This window comes from Ochotona curzoniae, unplaced genomic scaffold, assembly GCF_017591425.1.
Source record: "Ochotona curzoniae isolate NIBS_2020 unplaced genomic scaffold, NIBS_Ocur_1.0 scaffold_4506, whole genome shotgun sequence".
NCBI classification, from domain to species: domain Eukaryota; kingdom Metazoa; phylum Chordata; class Mammalia; order Lagomorpha; family Ochotonidae; genus Ochotona; species Ochotona curzoniae.
This window is the reverse complement of record NW_024467119.1, coordinates 21452981-21465302: the sequence shown is the minus strand read 5'-3', so window position 1 is coordinate 21465302 and position 12322 is coordinate 21452981. Positions and strand designations below refer to the sequence as shown.

The 12322-nt window shown below is 42.9% G+C and overlaps 1 pseudogene; it reads right to left on the bottom strand.

Annotated features, from left to right (window-relative positions):
• Window positions 1–7089: 7089 nt before the first annotated feature.
• On the bottom strand, window positions 7090–10897 carry LOC121147329 (annotated as a pseudogene).
• Window positions 10898–12322: the final 1425 nt, after the last annotated feature.

Below are 12322 nucleotides of genomic sequence, written 5' to 3'. Positions count from 1 at the left end.
GCAGTGCCAGAATTTGTACCCAGATCTGTCCTAGTCTTCAAATCACATGGTTTCTACTACGCCAACCTCACAGATCAGAGTGAGTCCCTTCGCTTCTATTTATGTTATTTATGTAGAATTATTTTATTCATATAAAAGTCAGAGTTACACATTCAGGGGGAGGGGGAGTTGCAATCATTGGTTCAATTCCCAAATAACAATGGCCACTGCACTGCCAGGAGTTTCTTTCTGGTGTCATGTGGGTGCAGGGGCCCAGGCACTTGGACCACACTCTACTGCTTTCCCAGGCACACTAGCAGGCAGCTGAATTAGAAGTGGAACAGTTGAAACTCGAACCAGTGCCCACTACTAGGCAGCAGCTTAATTGCAATTCTCAAAGGAGAGAACTTAAAAAAGTAGATAAAGAATAAAGGAAATATAAAGACTTGACAATTCAGAATTTAAATGCAGAAACGCTTTGAGATATCAAACACAAAACTACCATCTTTTTGATATATGATGGAGACAGAAATTAATCACCAATTTCTAAAAACATCATGAAAGTGTTGTTGATAGTCCCTAAGTTTAAGTTTGCTTTGCTGGCGTTAAATTTCTTATTTGTTTATTTATTTGACAGAGAATCGGGAGCAAAAGAGACAGAGAGATCGTCTTCCATCCACTGGTCTACTCCTCAAAGAGATTCAAAACTGGGGCTGGTGTAGACCCAAAGCGGGAACAAGTAGATAACTATTATTCTAGTAGGTAGCAGGGGCTCACATAGTTGAGGCTCCTCTGCTGCTTTCCCAGACACGTTGTCAGGGAGCTGTTGGGTAAGTGTAGCAGCCAGGATATATGATACAACCATCAGTACAGCGGAACCGGCTGTGCCATGCCAGCTCCTCAAGTCAAAATTTTTAGTTATGAAGCTCAACACTATGTCTTAAATCTACTTCTTTGTTCTTTGGACACACTAGCCATTCAGTGTTGGAGTACCGCACGCACGTTGCATTTACACTGAAGCTGCCCAGTAGTGGTGGCAGAGAGTTTTAACTGAAACGTGGTATTACCTAACTGCTTTTTCAGTTGGCTTTCTCTTTCCATTAAGTGTTTTAGTCAGTGAAATCTGAGAAAAGACTTTTTTTTGCTTGGCCTTCTAGGAAAGTTTGTGGAAGGGGGTAATTGTTTGCCTTTCCAGGAAAAAGGATAGGATAGCTATCATCTCAATGGCTGGTCTCTTAATGTCTTTGGTGTCTGAATGGGCAGAAAGCAGCATCTGTCTTTGCCAATGATTCAGAAAAATTCCTTCTCTGGGTAAATGCAGTCCTTTAGAGTATCCAGCCCCCACTCATTTGATCAGATGTCTTTGCAGTAAACAAACTGTAGCACCATATGGGGTGACTCTCATGGCCATATTGGACTACGAAGCAGGAAAAGAAGCCATGGTCTAAAGATAGCAAAGCCAGAGAGAGAGAGAGAGAGAGAGAGAGAGAGAGAGAGAGAGAGAGCTGTGTCCCTGCTGACCAGTGATGTGTCACATTAGCCCTGAACTGGTTACTTCCAGATGTCTTTCACGTGAGAGAAAAATAAAGTTTAAGTTACTGTCATTCTGGATTTCTTTTAGCAACAGCTAATTGCTAGTAAATGAAACTACATAGTGTGTTTTGTGAAGCATTATTGTTCACCAGATAAGTCAAGGTTCCTGGAGAGTTCTGTGCTGTGCTGTGCTGTTGTAGGGGTGAAGCAGAACTGATGCTCTCCGCCTTGAAAGACTGTGTCCCCAGAGGTCCACAGTGGACAATCCACAGTGAACTGCCCCCATAGAGGCTCATTCTGTATATTACACAGGGACACCTGGCTAAGAGGTGAAGGGTCTGTCCTTTGACAATCTGCCCCTGGTAACTTTCTTTCTCCCGCTTTTTAAAATTTTGTAAATTGTTATTATTTTTTTCATGACACAGTTTTATAGATATAGGAATTCCTCCTTTTCCCTCCATAAATTCATTTCCAAAAAAGGAATGCCTCTTCTTAAAAACTTCATTCCAATCAATAATAATGCCATAATGTACTTTAGGTTAGTGACTTTCAAACTTCCTGTAGCAGCAGTTAGCTTGCTCTGTAAGAATTGTGAGTCGTGCAGAAACACAAGGTATCATTCCAGGTATTTTTGTTTTGGAAGCCTAAGTCAAGTTAGATGAGATGGAAAAGCTCTTTATTTCCTAGTTATTTTAATCGCCCTTAGTGCGCAGAGGTGACTCTGGCATCAATAATGGAGTGCCAGAGCCTGCTTCAGAAAGTGATGCTTCATCTAAATCTTGAACAATGACTTCAAGAGGACGAAATGGGAAAGAGCTATGGTAAGCAAATCAGATGTGCAAACATAGCCAAGAGAGCATCTCCTGTTTCAGAAATGTTAACGGGCTCATTGAAGGCCGGGGTGACAAACGCTTCAAGACAAGTGGCTGCTGTGGTGGTAGGAGGGAAGTTCTCAAGGGACATTTGAGGCTATTTCAAATGAGTTGTGGCACAACAGAATTAAAAACTAAGTTTATTTTGGTGTAACAACAATTTGAATCCCATGCTTTCTTTAGAATACTGATTTCCATGAACTTTAAAAAAAATGTATATATTTACCTGAAAGGTAGAGTTAGAGAGATAAGGGAGAGATCAAGATTCTCCATCAGTCAGATCACTCTCAAATGACCACAAGATCAGGGGCTATCCCATAGTCAGAAGCCAGGAGCTCCGCCTGAGTCTCCTTGTGGGTGACAGGGGCCCAAGTCCTCAGGCTAGCCTCTGTGCTTCCCTGGTGTGTATTAGCAAGAAGCTGAATCAAGGTAGAACAACCAGGACCTGAACTGGTCCCCACATGGATGCTGGCATTGTAGGTGACAGCTCAACTTGTTGTGCCACAACACTGGTCCCTCTACGAGCTTTAATTTTTTAAAAAGATTTATTTATTTATGTGTGATGCAGAATTACAGAGAGGCAGAGACACAGAAAGAGAGAGAGAGAAAGCTTTTCCATTCAATGGTTAACTCCCCAAATGGCCACAGTGACTGAGGCTGGGCTAGGAGCCAGGAGCCAGGAGCTTCTTCCAGGTTTCCCACATGTGTGCTGGGGCCATCCTCTGCTATTTTCCAAGGCCATTAGCAGGAATTGGAAGTAGATCAATTGCATAGAATGTCTGGACTACAGGCTGCAGCTTTACTCATTATGCCACAACACTCACCTCCCCATCTCTGACCATGAGCTTTTAAAAGACACCTCATACACATGCATTTCAGAATATTTTTGTGCCAAAAATAAACTTTGATTGCTTTTACTTAGAACATTTTTATGTACCTCTGATAGTTCTGAAAGTAGGGTTTATTCTTTAAATTATAAGAAATCATTTAAGGGCCACAGTAATACTAACAAGATATGTTTTAGAAGATGTTGGGTTTATGCTTGGTTGGGATACATGAACAGATAAAAGGCAAAAGTTCAGATGAGAGGTGATAGGTAGATCTCTGACAGGAGTGTGTATTTGGAGCTTTTGTTTGTTAAGATGCTGTTTGGGAAGCTGACATTCCTTGACAGAGTCTAAGTCCTGGCTTTGCATTGGAGTCTATCTTCCTAGGAGATAGAGGTGGTAGTTCAAGTCCACCGACCCTTGCCACCTGTGTAGAAGATAGTGTTCTGGCATCCTGGTTTCAGACTGGCTCAGCTCTGAATGTCACTGGCATTTGGAGAGGGAATCAGTGGACTGAAGATTTGTCTGTTTCTCTGCTTTTCAAATAAAAACAAAAGCAAGCATATTAAAACATTGTTTAAAAACACACTGGCAGTGCACTGGGAAGGGATTAGTAGAATATAAATATGTGTAGAATATAAATATCTCTAATATAGATATATGGTAGAATTTATAGCACTCGGTGAGGGAGGGAGAGAAAAGTTGAGGATTGCAACTGGCATTGTGATGTAAGACGCAAGGCAGCATCAGCATCCCCTATGGGCTATAGCCCGAATCCTGGCTGGCGCACTCCCAATCCAGCTCCCTGATAATGGCCTGGGAAAGCAGTAGAGGATGACCCAGCTCCTTGAGCCCCTGCACCCACATGAAAGATTGGAATGAAGTTTTTGGCTCCTAGCTTCTGCCTGGCAGTTGCAGCCATTTGGAGATTAAACCAGCAAATGGAACATCTCTCTGTTGTTATTTCAAGCAAATAAATAAAACAAAAAAAGTTTGGGATGACTTCCAGGATTCTGTATTGGAGAACTATTCAAAAGTCTGATTACATGATCTTCAGTATGATAACAACGTTTTCAAGAAGATACGACCATGCAAGGCCAGGAATAGACAATGAGTGGAAAGACAATGAGTTCATATTAGATTAGTCTTGACGTTTGTGTAGATGATCTGGGTGGGAATATCCAGAAGAAAGTTAACTATATCTATCTGACTGAGGTGAGAACTCGGGAGATGTACACTCAGGATTCCAAAGTATATACAGAGTAGTTAAAACTCTGGGTGTGATATCTAAGACCCAGAGAGTATGCTTGGGTATAAATGGAAAACTTCTCAGTGGCTCAAAGAGGAAAAAGCATCCATTATGGCCTGTAAGCCACCAAATGTCTTCCCACTACAATCCAGTGTCTGGAATTGCTGTTGAGATTTTTCTTTTAGGTTAAGGTCATATTTCTAAATACTTGTAAAAAAAAAAAAAAGTCTTTTTATAGCATAACTGTGTGTCTAGAGACCAAATCCTGATACTGACTTCCCCTGGGTGATGTTCAGTAAGTCATTTGCCTCAGGTTCCTTTTGTGAAAAATGAGGAAGCAGGACCAGCTGACCATCAACACTTGGTAGGCTCTGATCCAATTAACAATGACTTAGTATAGGTTGTTCAGTGATTTAAAAAATAATATGTATTTTCTTTCTCTTAAATGAGCAGAGGAAGAGAGGGTGAGATCCATCTTCCATTGACTGGCTCGAGGGCCTGCAACAGCCAGGGTAGAGCCAGGCCCAAATTAGGAGCTGGGGACTTAATCATGTGGGTGAACCATCACCTGTTGTCTGGCAGGGTATGTCCTCATAGAAAATTAGGATTGGAAGTGGAGCCAGGACTTAAACCAGTGTGCTATGGGATATGGAAATCCTAAGCAGGGTCTTCCCCACTGTGCCAAGCAGCATGCCAAGTGTTAGATGTGTTAAGCAGAGGTTGGCCTTCTTGGCAAGGACTCTCATGTAGAAGTATAGGATATACAGATACTAGACGCTGTTTTAGTTGTAGAGGTCTAACTCAGATTAGATGCAAATCAATGACCAACATTTACTAATCTTAGTTGTATTATGTGAAAAGGCGCGCCTGGGACCTTGGGGATCACTGGAACATGAGACCCCATGAACTGCTCATTTACTCTCTCTACTTCTCTTCCTGTTGTGGTGTCCTTCTATACATGGTGTTTTGTGGCTACTAACCACTCTGCCTTCTTCTTGAGGCTTTTGCTATAATTGAATAGTCCTTCTTCTCTTTAGTTCTGTCTGAAAACATTCTGGGGGATTTTGCTTGCTGAAGCTTCATTTATCCATCCTTGTAGCCAAGAGGTTGGGGGATTTTCTTAAGCCATTAGCATCACCTGTGTGGTTTTTGTTTTCAAGTTTATTTATTTATTCAGTTTAATTCAGGATCAGAGTTGCAGTGGGAGATGGAGAGACACAAAGAAATCTTCCACCTACTAGTTTGCTTGCCAGACAGCCACGACAGCAAGCCAGGACAAATTAAAGCCAGGATCCAGGAACTTCCTCCAGGTCTCCCCCATGAGCGGCAGAAACCTGAACATTTGGGTTATCTGCTGCTGCTTCTCTCAGGCCATTAGCAGAATTCTGGATTTGAAGATGTGCAGGGAGGGATTTTACTTACTATGTCACAACTCTAGCCCCTGGAAGTACTTGCTTATAGCACAAGTAGGAATAGTTCACTCTAAGACAAAGAGCACCATCTGAAGAAAAATAAATTTGGGCAGATAGGTGGTTAATATGTGAAACAAGGCAAACAAACAAACAAACAAAAACCAAAAAAGCAGAGGCTTTCTAGCTGAAATCCCATTTCCCCAGTTTCTTCTGTATACTCTAATGTGGATTCTGAAGCATATTATAAAAAACAAACAAACAAAAAACAACGCACACACAAGGAGGGCCTGGTGCAGTAGCCTAGTGGCTAAAATCCTCACCTTGCATGCACCCACGATCCCATATAGGTGCCGGTTCTAATTCTGGAGGCCCCACTTTCCATCTAGCTCCCTGTTTGTGGCCTGGGAAAGCAATTGAAGATGACCCAAAGCCTTGGGATCCTGCACCCGTGTGGGAGACCTGGAGAAGGTTCCTGGTTCCTGGCTTGAGATTGGCTCAGCTCCAGGTGTTATGATCACTTGGGGAGTGAATCAATGGATGGAAGATATTCCTTTCTGTCTTTCCTCCTCTCTGTACATCTGACTTTCCAATAAAAAAAAATGAAAAAAACCTTAAAAAAAATAAATCTTAAAAAAAAAAGAGAGAGAAATGAATAAAAAGGGGAAGATAGAAAGAAGTATAGTTCAGGAAATTGTAGGCTATGTCATAGAAATATGATTTGGAAGCCCTGTAGGGTGGTCTGGGAGGTAAACATCCAATGCTATCTTGTTTGATACTTATTTATAAGTTCATTTTACTAATGAATATGAGGTAAACATGCATACTTATTTTACTAACATGCTTTACTGAATATCGAAACACTCTGGAGAAGTTACATATTGGGAGTGGTGTTCAGTGACAGCAGTTAGGGACCTGCGTTCCCCACTGAGTACCTAGGTTTGATTTCCACTCTAGGCCTTGGATTCATCTTCCTGTTCTTTTTTTTTTTTCTTCCTAAAGCCTTTATTTTTAGATGTGATGGAAGTATATTACAGGTATACATGGAAAAGACAGGGATGATAATAGTTGTATGAAGACAAGGTAATCAGAAAAGTCTAAAGGCTCTCAGCTCCTGTTGAAGTTCAAGTTCGATGAGTACGGCAAGTTGTAATGTCAAAAGGAGTGGAAAACTAGTACTCTCCTTCCCCCTCACCTTATCCTTCAACAGAAACGACATCCACCTCTTCAATCTTTCTCCAGGGCAGCCAAGTCTTCATGAACCTAGAAAAACTCTCCCTCCTCCGTGCCCTCACCCACATACTAGTGAACAAAGGCATGCTTGGAATACATCAGGTCAAACTTGCGGGCCAGGTGAGCCAGGCCTTGGTACTGGCTGTGGTATTGCTCAGCATGCACATAGCTCACTGTACCTTGGCCAAATCTCCACTGGGTACCACAGTGGGAGGCTGGTAATTAATTCCAACCGTAAAGCCATCAGAACACCAGCTCAGAAACCAGATGCTGTGCTTGGTCTAGATGGTGCAATGGCAGCACTGACATCTTTGGGAACCATGTCACCATGGCATAGCAGGCAGCAAGCCAGGTATTTACCACGGTGAGGCTCTCATTTCATCATGCGGTTGGCTGGCTCAAAGTAAGGACTGATGATCTCTGCTACAGAAAGCTGCTCGTGGCAGGAGCTCAGCAGAGATGACAGGTTCCTAGGAGACCAGAGAGAGGGAAGTGGATGTGGGGATAGGACATCAGGTTGGTCTGGAATTTTGTCAGGTCAATATTCAGGGCTCTGTCAAACCAGAGGAAGGCTGTGACAAAGGACACAGTCTGGCTAATGAGGTGGTCCAGGTTAGCATAGGTGGGGCGCTTGATATTGAAGTTTCTATGTCAGATATCACAAATGGCCTCATCGTCTAACGAGAAGGCACAGCCAGAGTGTTCCAGGGTGGTATGAGTGGTGATGATGGAGTTGCAGGGTTCTACCACAGCTGTAGATATCTGGGGGATTAGGTAGATGGGAAACTCCAGCTTGGATTTCTATCCTAATCCACAGAGAGGTGTTCCATCAGCAGGGAGGTGAACCCAGAACAGTCCCCATCAAAGCTGTGGAAAAACAGGAAGCTCGGCAGGCCTGTTCGCTGCTCAGCCAGCTGGTGGATCCAGTCCAGAATGAGGCTGATGATCTCCTTGCAGATTGTGTGGTCCCTGCGGATGTAATTATTGGTGGCATCTTTCTTGCCTTTGATGAGCTGTGTTTGGGGTGGAAGAGCTGTTGTAGGTGCCAGTACAAACTTCATTAATGACAGTGGCCTCCAGGTTTACAAACATGGCCCTGGACACGTGCTTTCCAGCATCGGTCTCACTGAAGGGCGTGTTGAAGAAGTCGTCTCCTCCCACAATGGTCTTGTTGCTTGGTATCTGGCCATCAGGCTGGATGCCGTGTTCCGGGCAGAAGACCTCCCAGGAGTCATTGCAGATCTAGAGACACCAGCCTAGCCAATCTGGCTGGAGATGCATTCACGCTTAGTGGCTGAGGAGTTAGGAGGCAAAGGCGACAGGCGAAAGGTCAGGTCTGGGTACCATCACGAAAGGTCAGGTCTGGGTACCGTCCCTGACAAGTGGAGGTAAGTAACACACTGCAACTTTAGCTTTTTATAAATAAAGACCATGGGAGGCAAAGGTTACAACTCAAATAATTGGGTTCCTGCCACTACACGCAAGAACTGCAGTTATGTTCCCAGCTCCCAAGAGTTGTAGGCATTTAGGTAATAAATCAGTTGATGGCAGGACTCTATATCTCTAAAATAGATTTAAAAAATTTTAAAGTCATATAGTTATTAGTATAAAGCCATGTACTGAACTCAACAAAATAAAATTTAACTCTTCATCAGTGACAATGACTTTCTTACATTAAAAAACTAAAAAAAAAAAGTGTTGTCCTATTTGAAAAAGCTGCTCAACAGAATTCAGAAAAGTGAGTCTTGTGATCAGCTAACTGTGCCATCACCAAAAGTAGGGAAAGCTAGAAAGTTTCTTTTAAATAAAATATTCATTGTTAACACAGGTGATCTCTAGGACTTTAAAAAATATATTTATTTTTATTTGAAAGGCATAATTACAGAGAAGAGACAGAGAGAGAGAGAGAGGGAGAGAGAGATAGAGATCTTTCATCTGTTGGCTCACTCACTCCTCAAATGGCTGCCATAGCAGGAGCTGGGACAAGCTGAAGCCAGGAGCCAAGAGCCTCGTCCAGTTCTTCCAATATGGATGTAGGGTTCCCAAGGAGTTGAGCCATCTTATGCTGCCTTGCGAGGTCATAAAGGAAGGAGCTAGATTGGAAGTGGAGTAGGGGGGCTTGAACCAGTGCCCATATGGGATGCCAGTGCCATAGACAGAAGTCTAGCTCACTATGCCAGGGTGCTGGTCCCAATCTCTCTACAATATTTTACAACTTTTTTTTTTAATGAGAAAGTATGAACTAATGCTGTGGTAATACAGATCAGATGTAAGTCCTGCCTATGAGCCTACACACTACTACTATTAAATCAGTTTTACCAGAGTGCAAGTAAGCCAGAAGCTTTGCCAAAACAAGGCACTTTTTAAAAGATCTTTTTTTTTTTTAAATTTCATTTTGATTGGCACATAGCAATTCTACATATTTATGAGGCGCAGCATATGTACACATTGTACAATGATTATTCCATGGCAATTAGCATATCCATCACCTTACATTAGACTAGACTTTGAGGAAATGTAAATCAAAACCAAGCAGATACCACCTAATTCCAGCCAGAGAGACTATTATCAGAAATACTGAAGATAACAAGTATTGAGGAGCCGGTAGAGAAAAGGGAACTTTTAAACACTACAGATTTATAAGGTAGATTATCACAGCTGTTATGGAAAACAACATGGAGGTGCCTCAAAAACAAGTAAGTAAATACATGGGTCATAAATGTCCTGTGACCCAGACACCGCACTCCTGGGTATATGTCGAGAAGCAATGAAATCAGCACATGTTGAAACAGCTGCATTCCCATTTATTGCAGCATTACTCACAAAAGCCAAAATAAAGTTTTCCTTCAATATTTTTTTCTGATCTTAGCAACAAAACTTGTATTCAAACTTGAACAATTCCCGGAATTAATATCTTAAAGTAGGCTACAATTCTGTTACAAACTTTGATTTACAGCACATCTATTATTTAAAAATAATTAGGGGCCTGTTTTGTAATACAGCAGGTTAACCTACACAGTTAACTATTTGAACTTTCCATGTAATGGCTGAATTGAATTCTAGCTGCTGCACTTTATATCCAGTTTCTGCTAATGTTCCTGGGAAAACAGCAGATGACGCCAGTGCTTGGGGAACCCTGTCTCTTCTGTGGGAGGCCTGGCCAGAAAACCAGACTCCACGCTTAAGCCTTAAAAAAAGAGTGGATAAACATTATAAATTGTTGCTGATGTTATGTTGGGATTTTTAATTGATCGGGATGATACTCTGCCGGCTCTACCTTCAGACCAGAGATGGTCTCCCCAAGAAGCCGTTGAACTTATCTGGACAATAAGATGCTGGACTCTATGCTTGGTATATGCTTGCAATGAAAGAATCTCAACTGAACTTGAACTGTGGTAATGCAACAAGGTGGAGGAATCCACCATGGGGGGGAGGGTTTGGGGGAATCCCAGTACCTATAAAACTGTATCACATAATGCAATGTAATTTAAAAAAAGTGGATAAAGTACCATTCTTTCGTTGTTGTTTTGGAATGCCTTTTGAATTGAAATCTTGTTAAGATCTAATTTCTTGGCATTTATACAGTGCCAACTAACTGAAAACGATTGTTTCTTCCACGTTAGTCTAACTGCCACTGGCAAAAACAAGCATCATCTTTGAATGGTAGTTATATGAGTAAGGTTTTAAAAGTATTGCTTTCCGTTTTTCCCATTTGAGATGATAGAAACAGAACATCTCTGACAGGAAAGATACTTAAATTTAACACGCATTCAGTTGATCTTTGTCAACTGCCATTATCCTTAATGTTAAGTGGCACTACTATCTTCCCCCCTCCCCCTCGGAATGGATTACAATGCATTTAGTACTAAAAATTTAGAGGGGGGTGGTGCTTGTGCTAGCAGTTAAGTGATACGTTAAGATGCTTGAGTTCCACCTTGGAGTTCCTGGGTTCCTTACACAGCTCTGGATTCCAGCTTCCTGTTACTGCAGCTGCTGGAAGCAACAGCCACGGCTCATCATTGAAAACTGCCTGCCCGCCACACCCCTGCCACCTGTGTGGGATACTGGATTGGGTGCAGGCTAGGCCCAGCCCCAGCTCTGGAGGGCTTCTGTGGCAAGAACAAACACATGGGCGCTGTGTCAATCTTCAAACAAGTGCACACACACACACACACACACACACACACACACACCACAGCAAGATAAAATTCAGAGGCCAACAAGGAACATCCCATCAACGTCAAGCTAAGCGATGTTTGTTATTGCTTCTCTTTCATCATTCACAGTGAACTTCCTCCTTTTCCCCAACTCCTTGCTACTGTGGGGTTGCCCATGAATGTAGGTGGGTATAAGATGACTCAAGTAAAATTGCCAGGGTAGGCTGTCAGCCTAGCCTCAATGTTGTGATGAATTCTGCATCACCTTTCACGTATCCTTGCTGGCTTGTTCCCTGGAAATTTCCTGTTGATGTGTCAGCCTCTTAGTGTGAACCACCTGAGCGCAGGGGCTGCTTGCCTGATTGTGTGCCTACTGCCGGTGCTAACTGCGGCGCCTGCAAGTGTTCCCTGTACATAAGGAAAAGCGAGAAATCAATCTATCCACGGGTACTGAGTGAAACTTAAAAACCTGCCAGCACACCCCCCTTGATTCCTATTTTCTGGAGTCTTTATTTCCTTCTTTCCTTTGACGTTTGATGGTCTTTGTCCTCGGGGAAGTTCAGACACCTTCCAGGCAGGTTCGCTCTTCTGGACTCCTTAAGTGATTTGTTTGGTTTACTGCTTATAAAATCAAAACCAATTCATTGCATGTCAGAGGTTTCGAAGCATCGGGAATGAGTGAGACAATCAGGCCTGCCTTGACTTCTTGCAGAAAGTGGCGAGGCGTGTGTGTGTGTGTGTGTGTGTGTGTGTGTGTGTGTGTGAAAACGTGAACCTAACAGGAAGCAAACAAAGTAGCTTGCGTCTTCCCCTCACACTTCCTGCTGGCGAGATCAAAGTGGCGCCCTGGTGCTGGTCCGCGGCACTGGTGGGCTGTTTGAATAGCTCTCCAGTTCTGCCTTAAAAGAGGATTTGCATTTGTTTTTTTTTGCCGTCCCTCCCTTCCCCACCAGAGATGAGGCGCTTTAGTCAGTATTAAGGCCGCTGATGCAGCCCCACCGACACGGCGAGCGCGTGTGCCCAGCACCTCTCCCGTCGTGGGCCAAAAGCACAGCGCAGCGTG